This window comes from Adiantum capillus-veneris, chromosome 17, assembly GCF_014529385.1.
Source record: "Adiantum capillus-veneris isolate H3 chromosome 17, ASM1452938v2, whole genome shotgun sequence".
Classification (NCBI taxonomy): Eukaryota; Viridiplantae; Streptophyta; class Polypodiopsida; order Polypodiales; family Pteridaceae; genus Adiantum; species Adiantum capillus-veneris.
Window position 1 is genome coordinate 94,092,661 of NC_140947.1, and position 22,388 is coordinate 94,115,048.

The window sequence follows — 22,388 nt, forward strand, 5'->3', positions numbered from 1 at the left end:
TAAACCTAAGGTAGCCTTAGTATATAAGGTACCTAGGTCATCTTGTAAGGGAGACTTTTTAATCATAATCAAAACTTTAGCGCTTCCGTCTACTATATGTGAGAGAGAAAGAGAGTGAGAGTGAGCTTTATCCTCTAGCTACGGCCGGCTCGCTCAACACATTGGAGATCCGACTGCACCATTGTTGTAGGCTCGAGGAGAGCTATGCGACAACGCCAAGCATTCCATGTGAGACGAAGCGCACATGCCGATAGAATCTATAGAATCGTGGCAACATAAGCTACGCATAGGTACTCATAAATTTCAATTTCGGGCACTTTCAAAATTCTGCTCTGTCATCCTACGCGTTTTCCAGAGATGTGTTTAGAGTGAGGGTTTTGAGTGTAGAAGCTTAGGGACAGGTGTATCCTAGTGAGGGGATGGTGTTCCTTAAGTTTCGTACGAATCTGGCATGATTAGGTGAGCTACCTTCCGTATGCGTGTATGTGGCTAGGTGGTGTAGTTACATTGAAACTAGACTTTTGACCAACTCTTGACACCCAAAAGACCAAAGACGGAGTGTCAAAAAGGCGAAAACAAGAAACTTAAGATTCTGAGCACAATTTTGCATAAAAACTGGTATGAATGCTTGAAAAGTAGTGCTCAACACTTGGGGATGCCTGTGGATGAATTCTGCCAAAATTTTCATCAGTAGACATCCTACCCGTAGGATGTCTCTAGGGCACTTTTGGCAGGAGATTTGGGAAAACTAAGGTTACCAACCACATCTGACTTCGTCTCGTACTCTCCCATGTAGGACGGTAGTGTTCTTAGAGAATGGGGTTGACTATCCATAGATTGTACAGATCCTTTGTCGCCCTTGTCTAGATTCATTTGATATCCAGTCTCAAATTCCTCTATTGGTGGTAGAAACACTCCTCGTTCATCACCAGTCTTGTCTACTCGTCTTCTTAGGTCATCGGCTTCATTGTCCTCTCTGACTTGTTTCCACAATTCATCAAGACCATCTATCTCTTTACAATCCTGAGGTACAGCTTGGTGAAATCCCTCGGAAGAGTTATCCGTGGTATTCAGTACTATCCTTGGTTCTAATGCTGGATCTTTGAGGTTTGTTCTGTGCTCATGACTAGAATCTGGCTCTTTTAGTTCCTGGTTTGGTTGGATTACTTGTTTAGGCATGACACAGATCACATCCTCAGGTTTTGCAACTAGTGGTTCTATTAAAGCTTGGGCTGTTTGAATCATTTTCTAGAACATTTCAAACCTTTGCTTTTCTAGTTCCGCATAGGGATATGTCATCCACATGTCTTCTTGGGTTTGGTTGTTTTTGAGCCTCACATCATAGGCTTTCTAGAGGGCATCTAATGTCTCATGAACCTTCTCTGCCAACACAGATCCTCCTGAACTAGCACTTCTCGGTTTCTCATCCATGGATGGTTCTTCTAGAGGTTAAAACATCTGTGTAAGAGAAGGTGCCTTGTTTTCCTCATGGTGTTTTATCTTCTCCTCAGCTTCAGTAAGCTTCTCACTAGGGATTTTTTCTCTCGTTCCCTGTGTGCTTTCATCCTAGTCTTTCTAGCTTTCCAACTATTTCATTAGCTCTTAGTTTTTTGACTAGCTGCGTCTGTCTTTGTTCCATCATCTGTCTTTGGACTCGTGTCACTTTTTGTGTTCTTTGTCTCTAGATTTTCATCAGCTTTCTTTTGAGCTTGTGCTCTCGTAACTACTTGAACTGGTATAACATTTTCATTTTCTGAGCTCCTAGGGAGCTGAACAATCCCTAATACATTTGTCGTGATTTTCTTTATTTGGTTTGGGTTTTTCGGGCAATCGGGGATCCAGTGAGTGATGCCACACTCAAGACAATAGGCATTTACTTCAGTGATCTCTGTATGAGGACATTGTTTGACCAAGTGGTTGTCACGACTTTTGTGACAATCTGTCTCTGGTTGAGGAGATTCTTTTATCATTTCCTCTTGGCTATAAGCAAGATTTGACCTAGATAAGCCGTTATTTGCAATGAATCTCAATGTCCTTTCGTCCATTTCATACCTTCTTTCTTTCGACTGAAACCCAGGAGGTGGAGGTTGTACCAGCCTCACCACTCCATGTGTTTCTCTCACATTTTGTTGCTCCGAAGGGTAGTACTCACTTTGGTTGCTATACCACATTGTAGCTGGTACTGGCGTTGGTTTATTTGATGCTTCCATCATTGGCATGTATCTCATGTCTACCGGCATTCTAGCACCTGGCAGTGGAGGTTGTTGTCCTAAGACAAGCTGTGGCCTTAAAACTCCTACTGGTCCTACCGCATTCCCCATAATGTATCTAGGTGGAGTAGGTGCTTCTAGAACAGGTTGTACATACCTCTCCATAGCATTTTCCATGCTATAATAGCACTCTTTCCCCGTATGGTTCGTCCATTTTCTCTCAATTTCACACCAGTTCGGCTCTCTCAAATCAGACCTTACAAGGAATCAACCTCTTGACCAAGTTGTCGATAAGCTTTTCTTGATCAATAGGTGTCTTTGGATTGGCAATGGACTCACGTATCTGTGAAACACTGTGCTGAGAGGATGTGTCATCTCCTTGACTCTTTAAGTCCTTTTCTTTGTATGCCTCACAGTTATCCACTAGATAAAGAGCTTCTTTGATCAACTCGTTTAGCGTCATCCTCCTTATCATGTGCAGATCCTTCTGAAGGCCCGCATGTCTCATTCCCTGGATAAAGATCAGCATCAGTCGTGCTTGCGTAGGTAATTCCGCTCTCGGACAGAGCTTAACATATCTCTTGAGCCGTAATGATGCTTTGCGTACTGATTCATCCTCTTTCTGCTTGAATCTATGGATTTGCGAGACCGTGTTGTGAGCAATGCCTTTTGGCGATAATTCTTCAATAAACTCCTCAAACAACTCATCTAGGGTCTCAAAATCCCATTTTTCCACCGAGTCGAACCATGTAGCTGCATCGTCTTCTAGAGTCAATCCAAATCTCGCAAACTGTGTCGCAAAATCTGAAACTTCCTCTGCTCTAATCACTCTTCTAAAAGCCGTTACGTGATCTCTCGGATCTTTATCTCCGGAGTATTTTATGTTTACCCATTTCTGGACTTGGGATGGTCTAACTCGTCGATTGTCTACAAGTCTAACCAGAGACTCTCCCAATCCTTCTCTCATTATCGCTCTTGAAGGGAATCCTGGTGGCTCTCTTCTTGGAATTCCTATAGGAATTCTCATGTTTGGTGGAGGCATTCGTGGTCCTTCATTGACCAAATATCCACCTCTTTCTAGTACAGTCTGTGGATTTGTGCTTTCTACAACTCTGTATTCTCGTCCATACTTGTCGACAACTATAGATCTCCATTGACAGTCGACTCCGTATGTGTAGACATATAAGAGCTTGTAATCCGTTATATCTTCTAGGTATGGATCTGCGCACCTATGAAGATTGACCTCATTGTCGTCAATGTATCTATATAGTCCTTCAATGTCATGACCAATCATCCAAACTCTCTCAACAAGATGGATCTTTATCAATTGCAAGTTTGGAAGATCCATTGTGGGAGGACATTCCTCTATCGTCGGGATCTCCAAGCTTGTGTAAGCTGCGTTTGAATCTAGGGTAGACATGATTTCTGGGCTTAAGAGATTTTTCAAGTGCTGTGGTTAGGTAAAATTCAAAACTATGTCCAAAACCGCAACCGTTTCGTCACAATTCTCGCAAATTGTCGCTTTTAGACACCCCTAACTTGCGGATGTATTTTGAGGCCTCAAACGACGGTTTTTTTTTTCAAAGTTGAACTAAATGGTTGCTGTCGGCGTGCATTTAGTTCAAGATTTGCTCTAAGATCTGTAGAGTCGCTCTCAGGCTACGTTTTGATATAAAAACTTTTCCAATCCAATACCGTTTGTGAAAGTTATGGCCAAAATAGTGAAATGCAGTTTAGACTGGTCAAAATGAGTCCAAATTCAATTTTAAAAGAAGATTTGGGATCTCTGTGACACTGTGAACACTCCTGTATGGTCAAAAGTATAGTTGGACCCTAAAACTGGCCTAGAGACATCCTACGCGTAGGATGTCTATATGCTCAAAATTTAACAAAATCTGGTCCAGAGACTCCCCTTAAGTCCAACAATACAATGGTATGCTCAGAATTTCATTTGGACCTAAAAATGACCTTGAGACATCCTACACGTAGGATGTCTTTTTGCTCAGAATGACTTGAAATTTTCACCCGAGCTTCTCCTTGATGTGTTGATCATAGTGGTGTGCTCATAGGTTGGTTTGGAGTCCTAAATCAAGCTGGAGACATCCTACGCGTAGGATGTCTAACTGCTCAGATTTGGTCCAAACTTGATCCCAAGATTCTCCTAGTGCTCAACAACCTAATGGTATTCTCAATATTGAATTTGGATGCCAATAGGTCAAGATTTAGACTGCAAGAGCTTCTAGTGCACTCCAAGAGTAGGATGTCTGACAATTCTTGTCTTTGCTTGGTAAATAGGCCAAACAAGGTCCAAATTCTAGTGCACTCCAAGAGTAGGATGTCTAACAATTCTTGTCTTTGCTTGGTAAATAGGCCAAACAAGGTCCAAATTCACTTTTGAAAAAAGTTTTGGAATCCTTGAGACACTTAGAACCTCCCTTTATGGCTACAATAGAATTTTGACCAGTTTGGATGTCTTTTTGCTTGTTTTTAGCTCAAACTTGCACTGTAGCTTCCCCTTGATGTGCTAAACTCACAGCTATTTTTTCTTTTTGATTATGACACCTATAGGTTGGTCAAATGATCAAGAATCTGTTCCAAAAGCCGGATGTCCATTCTGATGAATTAATCACTAGTCAAATCAACTCTAAATTGGACCAAAATTGACTAGGAGGCTTGCCTAAGGCTATACAACACCCTGCTATCTCCACAGTTTGAATTTGGCCTCTAAATCATGCCTTAGACATCCTACGCGTAGGATATCTAACTGCTCAGAATTGCCCCAAATTTGAATCACAGACTCTCCTTAAGGTGCTGATCACTGTGGTATGCTCAGAGTGTTAAATCATGGTGAAGACATCGTACGCGTAGGATGTCTACGTGCTTAGAATTGCCCCAAACTTGAGCCACAGCTTCCCCTTGATGTCAGCAACCCAATGCTATGCTTAGATTTGAGTTTGGATGTCAAAAGACCCCAAAACTAGCTGTTCTAGCCTTTTTCAGTCAAAAATGCTAAAGTATGTTCAATCTTCCTTTCACTGACCCAAATGAGATGAAATTTATCACATGCACTCAATAAAACATTTAGAACATGCCTATGGAGTCATCCTATTGTTTGGTCTCAAAATTAGGTCTTGGGCACAATTTGGGTAGGATGTTTGGCAATTTTCTTCTTTTGGATTTGATCTGTCAAAATTTGGTCAAATTTCCACTTTCCATGTGAAAATAGGGTAAAACCTACCTTCTAAACACACTGGTAACCTCAGATTTTCAAAAAGTGCCCAAATCACCCTGTAGACATCCTACGCGTAGGATGTCTACTGCTTATTTTTTCAGGCTGAAGTGTCCCTGATGCTTCCTTATGCTCTCATCAAGTGCAAGTATGCTTCACAATTGCAAAAACATGCAAAAATCACTCAATTCAAGCCTTTTCTGAAATTTTACGTTTTCTGACTCCACCTTTTGGCTTTTGGTCAACAAAAATAGGGAAAAGCACCCAAGTCAATATGTTACTAGGGTAAAACCTACCCTCTGATCCCACTGGTAACCTCAGTTTTCCCAAATTCCCTGCCAAAAGTGCCCTGGAGACATCCTATGCGTAGGATGTATTTTTTCTCTGAATGGACTTCTGTTTCTACCCAAGGTGCTTCTTGATGCATATAACAAGAATATGTGATCACAACAAATTTTGGATGTCAAAATTGCTCAGAATTACCACTTTTGGGAAAATATTTCTCTAAAAGAGTAACATCCCCTTAACTCTCAGTCTATATGTCCAAATGACATGAGCTTTGATGTGTGTGTCCAACACAACATGCAGAATATGGGTATGATGTCAAAACTTGATTCTTGCTTCTAGAATCACTCTCTAGACATCCTACGAGTAGGATGTCTACTGATGAAATTTTTGGCAGAATTCATCCACAGGCATCCCCAAGTCTTGAGCACTACTTTTCAAGCATTCCTACCAGTTTTTATGCAAAATTGTGCCCAGAATCTTAAGTTTCTTGTTTTCGCGTTTTTGACACTCCATCTTTGGTCTTTTGGGTGTCAAGAGTTGGTCAAAACTCTAGTTTCAATGTATACTGAGGGTAAACCCCCCCTTCTAAACACACTGGTGTAGTCAGAATTTTCAAATTTGGTCTCCAGAACCCCCTTGAGACATCCTACGCGTAGGATGTCTATGTTTACAGAATTGCAGGTTTTCTTCACAGAGCCCTTGCAAATGCTCTTTTATATGCACAACATCAGTCAGTCATACAAAAATATCCACAAAAGCTTGTTTAATGCATTTTTACCCTGAAAAGCACACTTTTCCGTGATTTCAAATGCAATCAAGCACTTTAGCAAATAATTCAGTGCTGAATAGCTCTAGATCAGAATCGGATGACTTACCTAAAGCTACTCCTACAAATCATATGGGGTTTTGCATCTATGAGTAGAAAAACGCTTCACTGCCACACACGGACTAGTAAAGGCTTTTATCACCTCACAAATCACTCGACCACCAACAACTACTCTAATCCACAGATCCTAACTAAACCTATCTAGTTGCAAACCCTCGACAAGACACACGGTTCCTGGCTATCCACTTGATCGCGGAATATCCTCTTCCGGATCCACTTAAGAAAAACGCTTTCTTTAGCCGAAACTAAATCAAGCAACCATCACACGATTGTTAGTAGGAAACCTACTTAGGTCCTTTCGTCCCCGGCAGCGGCGCCAATGTTGCGGGAGCGACTCACACACCCATGAAGTGCATGCAAACACTACCTAGATCAACATAATGTCAATCGAGGACACAGATGACACGATAGGCACACAGAGGAAATCTCTTTAGCTTGTCAGGCTGAGACCATCCTACACATACAACACTCTGGAAGGCCAACTATACCACAATCAAGAACCTCACTGCTCTCAACTACACCACCTAGCCACATACACACATACGGAAGGTAACTCACCTAATCATGACAGATTCGTACGAAACTTAAGGAACACCATCCCCTCACTAGGATACACCTGTCCCTAAGCTTCTACACTCAAAACCCTCACTCTAAACCCATCTGCGGAAAACGTGTAGGATGACAAAGCAGAATTTTGAAAGTGCCCGAAACTGAAATTATGAGTACATATGCGTAGCTTATGTCGCCACTATTCTATAGACTACTAGCACACAGAAAACAGACATCGGTTGATACACTTACGGCCACAAATAGCTCGTAGATGCGTTGGCGTGTGCGCTTCGTCTCGCGTGGAATGCTTGGCGTTGTCGCGTAGCTCTCCTCGAGCCTACAGCAATGGTGCAGTCGGATCTCCAATGTGTTGAGCGAGCCGGGCGTAGCTAGAGGATAAAGCTCACGCTCACTCTCTTTTTCTCTCACACACAGTAGACGGCAGCGCTCTAGTTTTGATTATGATTAAAAGTCTCCCCCTTTTACAAAATGACCTAGGTACCTTATATACTAAGGCTACCTTAGGTTTAACCAAAAATGGGGTTGAAAGGGTCAAATGGCTTTGTATTTAGAATCTGGAAGTGCCATTGCACCCCGGCTTCTTAAACTAGAATAACTACTCATTACAAATGACGCTTATAGCCATAATCTGTAGCATTTCATAACTCGCAAAAGATAAGACTTTGGTGCGAAACTTGAGTTATGTTGTGTTGTTGACCCAGCGGTCAACAACGACAAGTCCCTTGCTTTGGCACGTGCGACAAATGCGCACATTTTTGGCGCCGTGCACTAAGCTCAAATAGCACTCTATGCTGCTTTGTGGTGCAATGTGAGATGTAGGAAATGTAAAGAAAGAAGGAGTGTGGCTATTGAGAAGGATTTGTGAACTTTGTTTTTGGTGCAGTGTGTTACTTTTTGTTAATAAAGTGTTAGATTTCTTTTGCTGCAATATACTATTTTTTGTTGATAAGGTGTTAGATTTAAGGTATTACATCTATAATGTTAGATCTATAAGGTGCATTAAGTAGATCTGTTAGGTAATTAATTGCTATAGTACTGTGTTAAACAATGTGTAACAGTAGCTCTGTTAGTTGCAAGTAGGTAGGTTAGGTGTTGTGTGTGCGCATGTACGCGGCAACCTTATCCTCAAAAAAAAATTAAAAAATATATACATATATATATATATTTATTTATTTATTTATTTATTTACAAGGAAGGATCAGGATTGGGAACATTCCCCAAACCCAAGCCCAGGCTCACGCTGTCAGGATGTGTGCGGTCTAGCTGGGAAGGTGCGGAACCTATAGCTGTGAGAGTTTGTGATGAGAGTCATAAACACTTTTTGAAAAAGCGTTTATGGAGAATCACCAACCCTCTTCCTAATGATGGTTTTAACTCTAAGAGTGTTCGTGACAAAAATGTCACAAACCCTCTTTGCTATTGTGCTTGGAACGTGCTTGTTTTGATAGTCGAGATTATGATGAAAGGACCATCAAATCACATCCAATTTTACTTTAAAAGAGAAATTAGGAACACTAAATGTTCATCCATAAAACCTCAATGCTCATACAAGCACAATTCTCAATCAAAACCCAAACCTCTTTGGTGGTATCATGTAGCCTCGCCCCCAATTACATAGTCATAGCATCAAACAGTTAAAACGAATACACAAGCTTCCACCTTCACCGCAACCATTTTCTGAGTTTGCAGAGATTTAAGAGCTTCTAAATTGAAGCACACACACCATTTTGATAAGGGGAAACCCTAATTCACTCCCTCACAAGCTCAGATACAAGATTGCCAAGAGGCGGGACTGCAGCACACATAGATTGGGCAACCATGGAAGCAATTACATAGTAGAGAAAAATTGATGTTTTTTCCTATAAAAAGCCCCCTTCTCTCTCTTCCCCACGGAAATATGAGCCGATGTGTCAATTTTTGGGCCATTTTGCCACTTTGGACCAAAACTAGGCCATTTGCAGCTCATTTTTGACCCAAATGGAGTCAGGAAAATCCCTAAATTTGTGGGATCACTCGCATAAGCATAAAAATCATAGATAAGCATCATTTTTCATCAATATACCATTTTGGGTCACTTTCCATACAATTTTGCAACGGCGCCTGTTAGCTGCTATTTATGGCAGTTTTTGCCCGCATCAGTCTTTGTAGGCGAGATGAGTGTGCCACCATGAAACACTTGGACTATGTACATTTTCAAACAAAATTAGGCATATTATCAAGTGAAAAAGAACGCAAATGAGCCACATCCAGGGCCACAACTCCCCGGATAGGTATGTACATGATAGCGACCGCAGTAGCCCCTTTAGCATATATCGTGATATGTACATTATTGCTTTTCTTTCCATGCATTGAGAAGTGTCAAAAGTGAGGTGATTTTTTTTATTTCACACTATGTACATGCCACGGTAGGACATCCAGCCCCTCTGAACCTGCACATCCTCCGGCATGTGCCAACATTTTCCCTATATAGGTTTAATCTTCATTAAGATCCACAAATATTTGTATGTCATTTTCATCTTTTGCAAAGTCTAGAAAATCATCCTCCGCTTCTTTATCCTCATCTGTAGCAATGTCATTAGGTTCTTCATCACCATCTTGTTGTGAATCAAAAGGATCATTATCATGTCTCCTCTTGAACATCTTGATTCTTTTGCCCGTTATGGGAATTTTAAACTCTGTTCCATCGAGCTCCCTCAAAGTATATGTAGCATTACATGTTTGACAACGTAGGGACCAAACCACCTTTTTGCAAGTTTTCTTTGTGTGGTGTGTTGGTTGTCAAGGCTACTTTCATACATTAGGACCCAATCACCCTCTTCAATAGGATTTGGTCGAAGCCTATGTCTTTTATCAAACCTATCTTTATTCTTTAGTCTTGCATCCTTCAATCGAGCTTTAGCAATGTCTATGTCTTCTTGTCTTCTTTCTAATTGCCTTATGTGCAAAGCAAGTAGATTTTACCTACTTACACCATCTTCCCAAGGTAACATGTTCCAAGTAGGAACTACATCCTCAATTGGCATGACTGGCTTCTGACCATACATCAATTGAGTAGGCATGTAGCCAGTCCTTACTGAGCTATGAGTTGTACAATCATCCCACAAAGCATATGGTAGCAACCTTGGCCACTCACGCATTCTACCTTTGCATGCCTTAGCCAAAGCTTTGACAATAGGAGGATGCCCTCTTTCACTTTCCCCATTTACCTCTGGATTATAAGCACAAGTCAGGGCTAGCTTGATACCGATTCTCGTAAATAAATCCCTTGCTTCATCTGCATCTAACTCACCTCTATCAGCAACAACTATCTTTCCCACACACCATAGCGGCAAATTAAATCTTCAAGAAAAAATTTACAAATAGCTTCTATAGTTTTTGTCCTCAATGCACGCCCTTCCACTTGGTTTGTCAAGTCTTCTCGTGCAAGTACCAAGTATCTCATATGCCAAAGCCCTAAAGGCATTGTGACTAGATCAACAACCCATTTATAGTGCATGGCTAATGCGTATGTAGGATGCAATCCATCACGGTGACATACATTGGAATACATTTGGCATGTGACACAAGACTCCACAAAATCCGCTACATCCTTATACATGCCTTTCCACCAATATCTCTGTTTTACTTTGAAAAAAGTAGCCCATACACCTCAATGTCCAGCATATAGTCTTTCATGAAGCTCTTTGATAACTTTGAGCTGAGTAGGCTTATCACATACTATTCGTAATGGAGTCCCATCTCTTCTTTTAGGATGTTTCCATAAGTAGCCATCCCTCAAGAAGAATCCATATGCTTTCTTTCTGATCCTTTTGAATGATTCACTCCAATCATCTTGCTTTTGTAAAGTACTCAGGTAGCGACCTATGAGCAACCATTCATCCTCATAGAACTCCTCTGAAAAGGACTCAAGTGAAGATACAATGCATGTATCATCACACTTTTCATGAGAAACTGTGTAGAATTTTGTGCCCACATCGTCTTCCTCATCAATCATAGCATCCTCATCTTCATACCTTGCCCTTGAAAGCATGTCTGCCATTGCATTATCTTTTCCTGCAATGTGATTCAATTCTGGGTTCAAGGACTTTATATAAGCAATCCACCTAGGCATAGCAATATCAGGAGTAGAGCAACTTGAAATCATTCCTAGAAGTGGTAAGCAATCAGTCTCCACAACTACAGATGCTCCAATGAAGTACTCTTTGTCACACTTTAATGCTATAACCAGCCCCCATAACTCCCTTTTTACCTGTGGCTATGCTCTTTGGCAAGAGCTTAGAACCTTGGCCCTAAACCTCACCACATACATGTGTTTCTCTTCATCGTCTTGTCCTACTGCCCATCCAATTCCCGTTGGACTAGTGTCCACTGTCACAATCACCGGTCTTCCACACTCATAGTCAATCTTCCTCAAAGTTGATGAATGCAGCAACAATTGCTTCAACTTCCTCATAGCTTTTACATGTACATCATTCCATTGAAATCTTTGATTCTTCCTTAGAAATTGATAAAGAGGATCTGCAACATGTGCATAATGTGGAATCCATATGAGATAGAAGACACATGCACCTAGAAACCTTCTCACCTCCGTGATATTTACGCATACTTCTTTCATCCTCTGTATTTCATCCACTTTAGTTGGACAAGGTCGGCGGCCATGAGGATTACAAAGATGTCCAACTATCAATATTTCTTCAACCCCAAACACTGACTTTTGCCCAGATAATGTAAGGTTCACTTCTTCTAGCCTTGTTAAAATTCTATCACAATCATTGATGTGGTTTGCTACATATTTACGGCAAGTCACATCCTTTGATTGGAACATCATCAAGAAAAGGCATTGTAATTTGATGTATGAGGTCACGAAGGACTTTGTTCATACCATTCATCATGTGCGCAACCGAGTTGGTTGCTCCCTGCGGTAAGGTGCACATCCTTACCAAACCCAAGGGTGTTCTCATGGTAGTCAAGTCCCTGCTTTCCATTGCTAATTGGAATTGATCATACCCTGAGTACAAATCCCCCATAGAATATATTGCCGTTCTTGCAAATGCTTCTGCAAACTCATCTACAATTAGCCCTGTACCCGTATTCCTGATTGTGACTTTGTTGACAGGCTGCATGTCTTGAATGAAATGTAGAGCTCCATTTTTCTTTGGTACTATGAACCATCTGCTTGATTAGGGGGCACATGAAGGTTCCAAAATCCCCACATTTACCTTTTCATTGAGTAAATCTATAAGCTTTGGCAAGAGTGCTTTTGGCACTGGAATCGGTCGTAGATTCCAAGGAACATGAGATATAGTGAATATTACCATTGGTTTGACTATAGATGGATCCACACACCCTATCTCATGCGGCTCAAATGCAAAAGATTTTCCATGTTTGGAGAGTGTTTGTTCAAAGAATTTTCTTTCAATCTCTGTCAAGGAGTCATTGCCTCCAACTTTTAACATCTTCAATGACTCTTGCGTAAACTTATGTTCAATTCTTTTTGGATCTCGGAGACTAGGTTGCAAAGAAGCTTGATCCATCGTTTCCTTGCAATCTATAGGCAAAGGCAATGCCACTAGTTTCACCTTCTTTGCTATAGTTTTGTACTTTGTCTCCACTTGCACTTCTTCATCTTTTTGCACATTGAAGAACTCCTCATCTTTGAAAGACTCAATGATTCTATACATGTCCATAGAAGCTACTTTTACCAGGTCATTTCCTTGTTGGAAACTAGAACTTGTTATAGCATTGAGATCACCCATAGTATCTGCAGAACAAACCTCCTCAAAAACACCTAAAATGTACTTATCTTCATCTAGCAAATTATGGTTTTTGTATTTTCTTTGTACATTATTTACATATTGTTTTTGTCCTTTCTTGAAATCTCCAAACTTTGTGAAAGATACTGATCCATCCTTTGCTACTAGGGCACCTGTAGAAAAAACTTCATCTCCCTTCTGATCAGGCAAGAACCTTTTTCTTTCGGTACCACTGCACTCCCGCTTCACAATGGTACTCGGCCAAAACCCCTCATCTCCCTTTGATCTCGAAACTCCTTGCTTGATTTTGGTAGAGAATGGTCCCTTAAGCTATCATGATTTTGCTCATGGTCAACGCAAACTGTCAAGAATTGAATAGCTCATTTTCCATCTCTGCTTTTGACCCTAGCATAGGCAGATCCACCATCCAATACTTTTGTCTCCATTCGCACTACGGTGACGTATGGTTGTCCAAGGATTAGAGGATAGCTTGACATCTCTTGAACAAATAAATTTTTCTCACCTTTCACATCCCCTATGGTTACATTAACATTTGGACAAGCACCATAGAGATCCTTGGATGAGTTGTTTGCAGCCGTAATCATCCACCCATGGTCAGTATCGATTGGCCACTTTCCCTTCATATAGAGACTCTTGGACATGAGGTTAATCTCTGAACCATGGTCTATCAAGGCCACATAAGGCTCCTCAAGATCTCCCACCTTAACCAAGGTTTCTGTTGTAGCCCTTGCCCAATGGTTTCTAGAATAGTGGCTCTTATGGGTGGCTTCGTCTTCATCTTCATCTTCAAATTTAACATGCCTATTTTTGCTGCACGAATACTGGTAGTAGATTACAAAATTCTCATCTTCATCTATTTGTTGTACTTGTATCACATGTGTCTTTGAAGCACTCTCTTCAACCTCTGATTGGATAGACTCCATTAAATCTTGTCGCTTTCTTCTTATGATATCAATGATTTCCTCGTGGAACTGTCTTTTTGCAATGCCAAGGACTTCTTCCAATGTAAACTTCACCTTGTTATTTAAGATCCTTTCCTCTAAAACTTTCTTTAAATCTGTGTGGAAGCTTCAATATCTGATTGTAGCTTGAATGATGGGCTTTTTCCCTTGCTCTTTTCTTTATCTTGCTTCTCCTTTGATGCAACATCTCTCATTGGTACTTCTTCTGATGGAGGCTCCCTTGCCATGGTCTCTTGAGAGGGACTCAGATCCGTTCTCCCTCCACCTCTAGTAGCCCTCTTTGAGGGGCCTTCATCCCCATTTTCTCTCTTGCATTTTTCTTCAACAAGTGCCTTGTTTCCTCGACACTTTGCAATGTAGGCATGCACTGACAAGTCATCTACAGGTTCATTCCACCCAGTCTCAAGACGGATACAATCTCCTGATTCATGTATCACTTCTTTAGTCAACTTTCCCTTCATAGCTAACTCCATCGCTGATGGCCAGACATCTTCACCATCCTCACTCACGTCTTCAATATATTTTGACCCTTTGAGCATGACTTGACCAGCCTTTAAGCCAAATGCTGCTCCTTTAACCATTGAGATAGCATGACTGGTTTCCATTTCCTCAACTAGATTTTTCATCCCTCCTTTGCCAAAGTTGGTCGGCAAGGGCTTCCCTGTTTCACTAAGATGTATCTTCCCTTCTTTGAAGAAGACAAGATCTTTATCCAAGGAATCTTTGAAGCTTTCACAGTCCCTTCTTGGATGGCCTGGGCTGTCACACTAGATGCACCTATTTACAAATCCCTCTTTGTTTTTGAGGTCTTTGACTTGATGACTGTCCAGACGTTTGCCCCTTTTCTTCAAGCCTTGCTAGCTTTGATTTCAGATCACGTATTCCCTTCACAAGTTCTTCAAGCATAGACCCATCATCCTTAGAAGCTACAATAGAAGGTTTTGGCTGCTTCTCAGTAATAGCAGGAACTGGAGCACCATTGTTCACCATCATCTTGTCTCTTCTGCATTGTCTTTTTTCCAATAGGGAGACTACATCTTGTACATCATTCCACCTTGTCTTCAAACCTTGCTCTGCATCTTTGTCTTCCAAGAGAAGCTCTAACTTTTCTTCAATTTCTTTGCTTGCTGCTTGTAGGAAAAGTTCTACCTTCCAAGGAAGCTTGTTCAGTTTGTGATAGTTGAGCATAGCGTTGCTCAAACTCTCTGAGAAGCTCTGTAGCAGAAATCCCTTCTTTAGGCTTTGCAACCCAATCTAAGAAATTTCTTTTGGTCACCCTTTCAGAGTCCTCCATAAATAGTCTTCTTTTAGGGCAAGCTAGAATTCCTCCCAATTTCTTCGATGAGCATTTTGAATTTCCCTACAGGGAGACTACATCTTGTACATCATTCCACCTTGTCTTCAAACCTTGCTCTGCATCTTTGTCTTCCAAGAGAAGCTCTAACTTTTCTTCAATTTCTTTGCTTGCTGCTTGTAGGAAAAGTTCTACCTTCCAAGGAAGCTTGTTCAGTTTGTGATAGTTGAGCATAGCGTTGCTCAAACTCTCTGAGAAGCTCTGTAGCAGAAATCCCTTCTTTAGGCTTTGCAACCCAATCTAAGAAAGTTCTTTTGGTCACCCTCTCAGAGTCCTCCATAAATAGTCTTCTTTTAGGGCAAGCTAGAATTCCTCCCAATTTCTTCGATGAGCATTTTGAATTTCCCTAATACGGTCTCTGATCTCTGGGACACAAACTAGCTCAAAACTCCGAACCATGTCTTCCTCACACACTCGGTTCAACTCCATTTCCTTCATATAATCTCGTAGATACTTTTTGATGTCCTTGCCATCAAACTGGTCAATTCTCTTCACAATGGACTGTAGTGCTTTTGTGGTTGAAATCTGGCTTCTTTCCGCTGCTTGTTGTTGCTGCATGTACATGACAAATTCTTGAAACATCTACATGAATGCAGGATCAAAGTGGATCCCATGTGTCTCTTGATTTTCATCCATGTCTAACAAATTTTCTAGATCAATTCACAAACTCCCAACCCAGCAACTTCGCATCGGGTTCACCAGGAATGTCGGGATGTGTGCGGTCTAGCTGGGAAGGTGCGGAACCTGTGGCTGTGAGAGTTCGTGATGAGAGTCACAAACACTTTCTGAAAAAGATTTTATGGAGAATCACTAACCCTCTTCCTAAATATGGTTTTAACTCTAAGAGCGTTCGTGACAAAAATGTCACAAACCCTCTTTGCTATTGTGCTTGGAGCGTGCTTGTTTTGGTAGTCGAGATTATGATGAAAGGACCATCAAATCACATCCAATTTTACTTTAAAAGAGAAATTAGGAACACTAAATGTTCAGACATAAAACCTCAATGCTCATACAAGCACAATTCTCAATCAAAACCCAAACCTCTTTGGTGGTATCATGTAGCCTCACCCCCAATTACATAGTCGTAGCATCAAACAATTGAAACGAATACACATGCTTCCACCTTCATGGAGAACATTTTCTGAGTTTTCAGAGATTTAAGATCTTATAAATTGAAGCCCACACACCATTTTGATAAGGGGAAACCCAAATTCACTCCCTCACAAGCTCAGATACAAGACTGCGAAGAGGCGGGACTGCAGCACACATAGATTGGGCAACCATGGAAGCAATTACATAGTAGAGAAAAATTGCTGGTTTTTCCTGTAAAATTCCCCTTCTCTCTCTTTCCCACGGAAATATGAGCTGATGTGTCAATTTTTGGGCCATTTTGTCACTTTAGACCAAAACTAGGCCATTTTCAGGTCATTTTTAACCCAAAAAATGTCATTTTTGATGCGAAAAATCCCAAATAGAGTCAAGAAGATCCCTAGATTTGTGGGATCACTTGCATAAGCATAAAAATCATATATAAGCATCATTTTTCATCAATATACCATTTTGGGTCACTTTCCATGTAATTTTGCAACGGCGCCTGTTAACTGCTATTTATGGCAGTTTTTGCCCGCATCAGTCTTTGTAGGCGAGATGAGTGTGCCCCCATGAAACACTTGGACTATGTACATTGTCAAACCAAATTACACATCTTATCAAGTGAAAAAGCATGCAAATGAGCCACATCAAGGCCCACGACTCCTAGGATAGGTATGTACATGATAGCGACCCCGCAGTAGCCGCTTTAGCATATATCATGATATATACATTATTGCTTTTCTTTCCATGCATTGAGAAGTGTCAAAAGTGAGGTGAATGTTTTTATTTCACACTATGTATGTGCCACGACACGACAACGCCTCAGTCACCCTTTGGACTTACTTATTTCAGCCTCACGCCTAAGTAAAAGTCGATCCTTTTGAGGACCATCGAAGCTTCGGGTAACCAAACATTCTACTATTAAATCACACCACAATCCCCTAAGTGATATGCTTGTTTTGAGCTATCACACACTCTAATCCAAAAACCGATCATAAAAAGACATTAAAAAACATGAAAAAACTAGTGAAAACGGGGTGCAAAACGCCCAAAAAATCAAGCGGTTAACCTTTGAGAGTATTTGCTGACGCTTGTAGGATGCCAAAGGCACATGCATCTATGCTCTGCTTGTGTGCAGACAACAGGCATGGCAATCGAGCTATCGAGTGCTGTTGAGTTAGTAGGCAATGTGGGTCAAACTGTGGGGAACAACAATGCTTCCACCTCAAGGGAAATCTCTAATGCACTGGGCCTAGAAGGGTTATTTCTCAAGAAAATTTGGGAATATGACCTACAAGCTGAAACCTTGACTCACCTGTATACGGGTTACACATACCATATAGGTTGGTTAGAAGCTGTACAATCTACTTCTAGCGCCACAAGTCTAGAGGAGCGGCAACAGATGGTCTGCAATGTCATCCATAGCATCATCCAATCGGAGAGGCAAAACCGAGGGATTAACATTCCTTCAATGGGCCTTATGAGATCCTTGGATACGGGCAAGGCCAGACAACCAACACTATGACATACGAAAACTCCTTCAGTGAGTCCAATAGACCCTTCATATATTGTGTTGCCTGCAGTTTGGGTACAATCTGAACCCACAAGTAGTAGTTTTATTTTTCCAAATCCAGCTCATTTGTCTCTCGGAGACACTATGGCTACAATAACTACTCCAATGATGAGTAAAAAAGTACACCTTGGACCTCGTTTGTTAGCACTACACCACTACCTAGTAGCACAATGCCCCCAAGAATACCTACAGGTGTGCATCAAGCCTATGTACCTGTCGGACCTCGTGCCCACATAGCTCCCACAACCCCAATTATGCAAGGGGTTTACACTCCACAATGGCATTATCCGAGCTCTTATTCAAGTGGGGCCATACCATTTAGCAATAACATGTCGTATCCAGTACCAGCTATGCCTAGGGCCACACCTATGAACTTTCGACCACCACGTGGTACACCACCATATAAAGTATGGGACTCGAGGGCCGCGTGTATGCCAAGGCCAAGGCCAACTCCCATCCCACATGTAGTTCCAAGAGCACCTGCACTTATGACCACTATACCTGCTTATTTAGGAGATTTGGTAGTATTTTCTCAAACCATCGGTCCATCTATTACGGATAATATGTGCCATGCACCTGAGAGAGAGATCTAGGAGTAAAGCGGTGCAAGTGGCTAAGCACACACATAAATTCAATGGTGACGGGGATGCTAGAAAGCATATGGAGGTATTTGAAAACGTGTGTGATTCCATGGAAGAGCATAATGAGCTACATAAGTGTAAGGCCTTAAGCTTGACTCTAAGCAGGATTGCTGGGGATTGGTATAGAACCTTAGGGGTGAAGAGCGCACACATTACCCAACTCCGAGGAGATTATTCTTAAAAGAGTACATACGAGAGGGTGTATTGTGGGGCGTAGCATCTCAACTCCAAAAAGCTAAAAGGGAAGAAGGGGAGTCAATGAGAGATTTTATTAGTCGCTTGAAGCATTTGAACTCTTGTTGTACCCAAATGAGCATTTCAACAATAACCAATTGCTGCATAGATTAATTAGAGGATTACAACATGAGGGTATCTATAATGGCTTGGTCATTAGAGGTATCACTACTTGGGAAGCAGTGACTACCAACGCAATCCAACTAGAAGACAATTTAATGATCGCAAGAGAGAAGGTGTCCTGTGAATCCAAGTCTACTAGCTCACAAGCATCTGAGCGTGAGCCGATGACAATAAAGCCAATTGTGAAAGAACAAACGATATATAAGATGGCTTTGGCAGGTCTCACCAAGGCTATTAAAGAAATCCTCAGGGGTAATCGTCCCCCCCAAAACAATCATATGTATCCAAGAAGGGAGCAATAGTGGTGTTCAATTTGCTTGGGCCCACATAGTACCAGTGAATGCCCTACCTTCAGAGTAAACTTTAACGGAACTTGTAACACATGTGGTAGGTATGGTCATCAAGCTAAAGATTGCCTAATTCTTAAATGCGTAATGGAAAAAAGACCACCTTTAGCTTGGACAGATTTTCCTCGAGTTCCTGCATTGATGCCAAGCCAACCTATTGATCAACCATTATCGCACATGATCCCCAGGATCCAAAATGTGGTCCAAACCACACCATTACCCCCTCCAGTGTGCTAGGACCGTAGATTCCTCATCCACAAGTTACCCCCATGAAGCAAGTAGGTTGCGAGCCATCTAGTACTTATTTGGACTGTGAAGAAGACATAGACACTAGTATCACCTATGTTGATATGCTTGAGGAGTGCCCCCAATACTACATGGAGGACCAGTGGGGACAAGTCAAGCCTATATATCCAGCCATTGCTCTTGCATCAAGAGGCCAAAACATGAATAGCTTTGCCAAGAGACCACCTCTTCAGTTCTACAAATGTGGTGGACCACATCGACCGAGTGTCCTATTATAATGCAAAATAATGCTACTCTAGTGCAAGCAAGTCAAGGAGCCACGTCGATGATGCCGATACTCACTTGTAATCGTTGTGGCATAGATCATTTGATTGCACAATGTCCTAACAATCCAAATGCACCAAATATTACACCATTGAACTTAATTGAAATTTCCGATGGGACACCACAAACTACACCCATAGAACCAGTAATTGCAACTCACACGGTCAATGCTCCAATACCAAAATTACATCCTTGAAGAGAGAGATGCTGCATCCATTGGCCGAGCAAACAAAAAGAAAACACAAAGGAAGAGATCCCATAATGCTTCAAGCTCAAAACCTAGTTCAAAAACTAACATAGGGACATGGGAGGATCCTATGTATATGAATGACTCCAACGATGACTCAGGTTTGATAAACACCATGGAAATCAAAATCGTTACTATAAAGGAAAAATCTAGTGAGGAGCATCAGGGGAGGGGATCGAGTGAAAATATTGTTAAGGAAAGACTGAGGGGATTGCAAAGGACACCAAAAGAGTTTTCAAAGTTAACCCACCCAATTGAAAACCCCCAAGATAAGACACAAGGGCTGAAAAGTAAAAATCACAAGAAAAAGATCGAAACCTATCCAAACCCAACAGAGGAAATTGAACAAGTCCAACATTTGAGGGGTTTGGTGGAGGAGACTCAACGAGAGTTAGAGCCAAAAACCAAGCATATCAAGATTTTAGACACAGTGCTTCCCACACAGGTTCAACCTCACAAGAACCACATGCCGTTAGCCATACCCAATATCATTCGGGAAGAGAGTGAAGGTGGGACATCTGAAAGTGGACATACACCATTCCTGCTAGAAAGAACTTTTAGTGAGGGAATGCCCAACCGCCTTGAGGAAGTGGAGATCCCATCTTCATTATTCTCTTGTCAAGGTCCTGTGTCCCACAAGATGCCGTTAAATGTTGCCAATCTGATGGATTGCATGTCCTCAAAAATCTGCACCACTATCATATCCAAGTTATACGGAGATCCAGAGTTATTCCTAGCACTTCGAGCATTTCTCAATGGAGAGTTATAGGTTGGATTACCGCAGTTTACACAAATGAATAGGCCTGACTTGGTAATGAATGATGAGGAGAAATTAGCACTGCCACCCGACCGAGTCCTACCATAGCCCGATCAAGATTTTGCGAGCAAAGAAAAACTCGAGCGAAGATCTATAGTTGTGGTATTGGCACCTATCTAGAAAAAATGGCCATGATCATTATGACACTTCTCACCAAAAACTACGCAGGACATATATAGTACTTTTGAAAAAAATAGACAGTTTCCCTTGCATATGAAGCAATATTTCAAAAATAACCATAAACCTTCACGGCACCTTAACCAAATCCATCAATAGAGTACATAGTATCTGTCCATGATCCAGAATATTAGAACATCTATAGTTGTGGTATTATCACCACTCGAAAGAATAATAAAAACGGTCATAACCATTATGCCTCCTCTCACGAAAAACAAAGCAAAACAAACATAGTACTTTTAAAAAAAATTGGACATAGTTTCCCTTGTACATGAAGCAATATTTCGAAAATAATCATAAGCCTTCATGGCACCTCACATGAGGATTTTAAACCTTAACCAAATCCATCAAAACAGTACATACTACTTATCCACAATCCAAAATATTAGAACATCTGTAGTTGTGGTATTATCACCGCTCGAAAAAATAATAAAAATGGCCATAACCATTATATCTCCTCTCACGAAAAACAAAGCAAAACAAACATAGTACTTTTCAAAAAATTTGGACATAGTTTCCCTTGTATATGAAGCACTATTTCAAAAATAACCATAAACCTTCGTGGCACCTCACATGAGGATTTTAAATCTTAAACAAATCCATCAAAACAATACATACTACTTATCCACGATCCAAAATATTAGAACATCAGTATTTGTGGTATTATCACCGCTTGAAAAAATAATAAAAATGGCCATAACCATTATGCATCCTCTCATGAAAAAGAAAGCAAAACAAACAAAGTACTTTTTAAAAAAATTGGACATAGTTTCCCTTGTACATGAAGCAATATTTCAAAAATAATCATAAGCCTTCACGGCACCTCACATGTGGATTTTAAACCTTAACCAAATCCATCAAAACAGTACATTCTACTTATCCACAATCCAAGATATTAGAACATCAACTGTTAAAAGTTTCCATCGTGATATAACGAGATTCTTAAGAACACAACAAGACATGAATTTGAATTTTAACATCCACCAATGTTATAAATCCATTGTTCTTATGATGACTCGCACTCATTATCGATGAATACGTTATGTCTCTGATACCTCTCAGGGATGCAAGAATTGTACCGCATATCTGTTGCTGCTGCCATGGTTCTAGCCATCTGCTCTGCGTAGATCGGCAATGCACTTCCATTTTAAAAAAAAAGATTGTGAAGTTAAACACCAAACAAGTAATATAGGCAGTATCGATGATCAATAAATACCAACGCTAATACAAAAATAGTGGCAAAAAAGATGAGAGCAATGTCAATGTCAAAAGTAAGAGGGGCCCTCACTAGTCG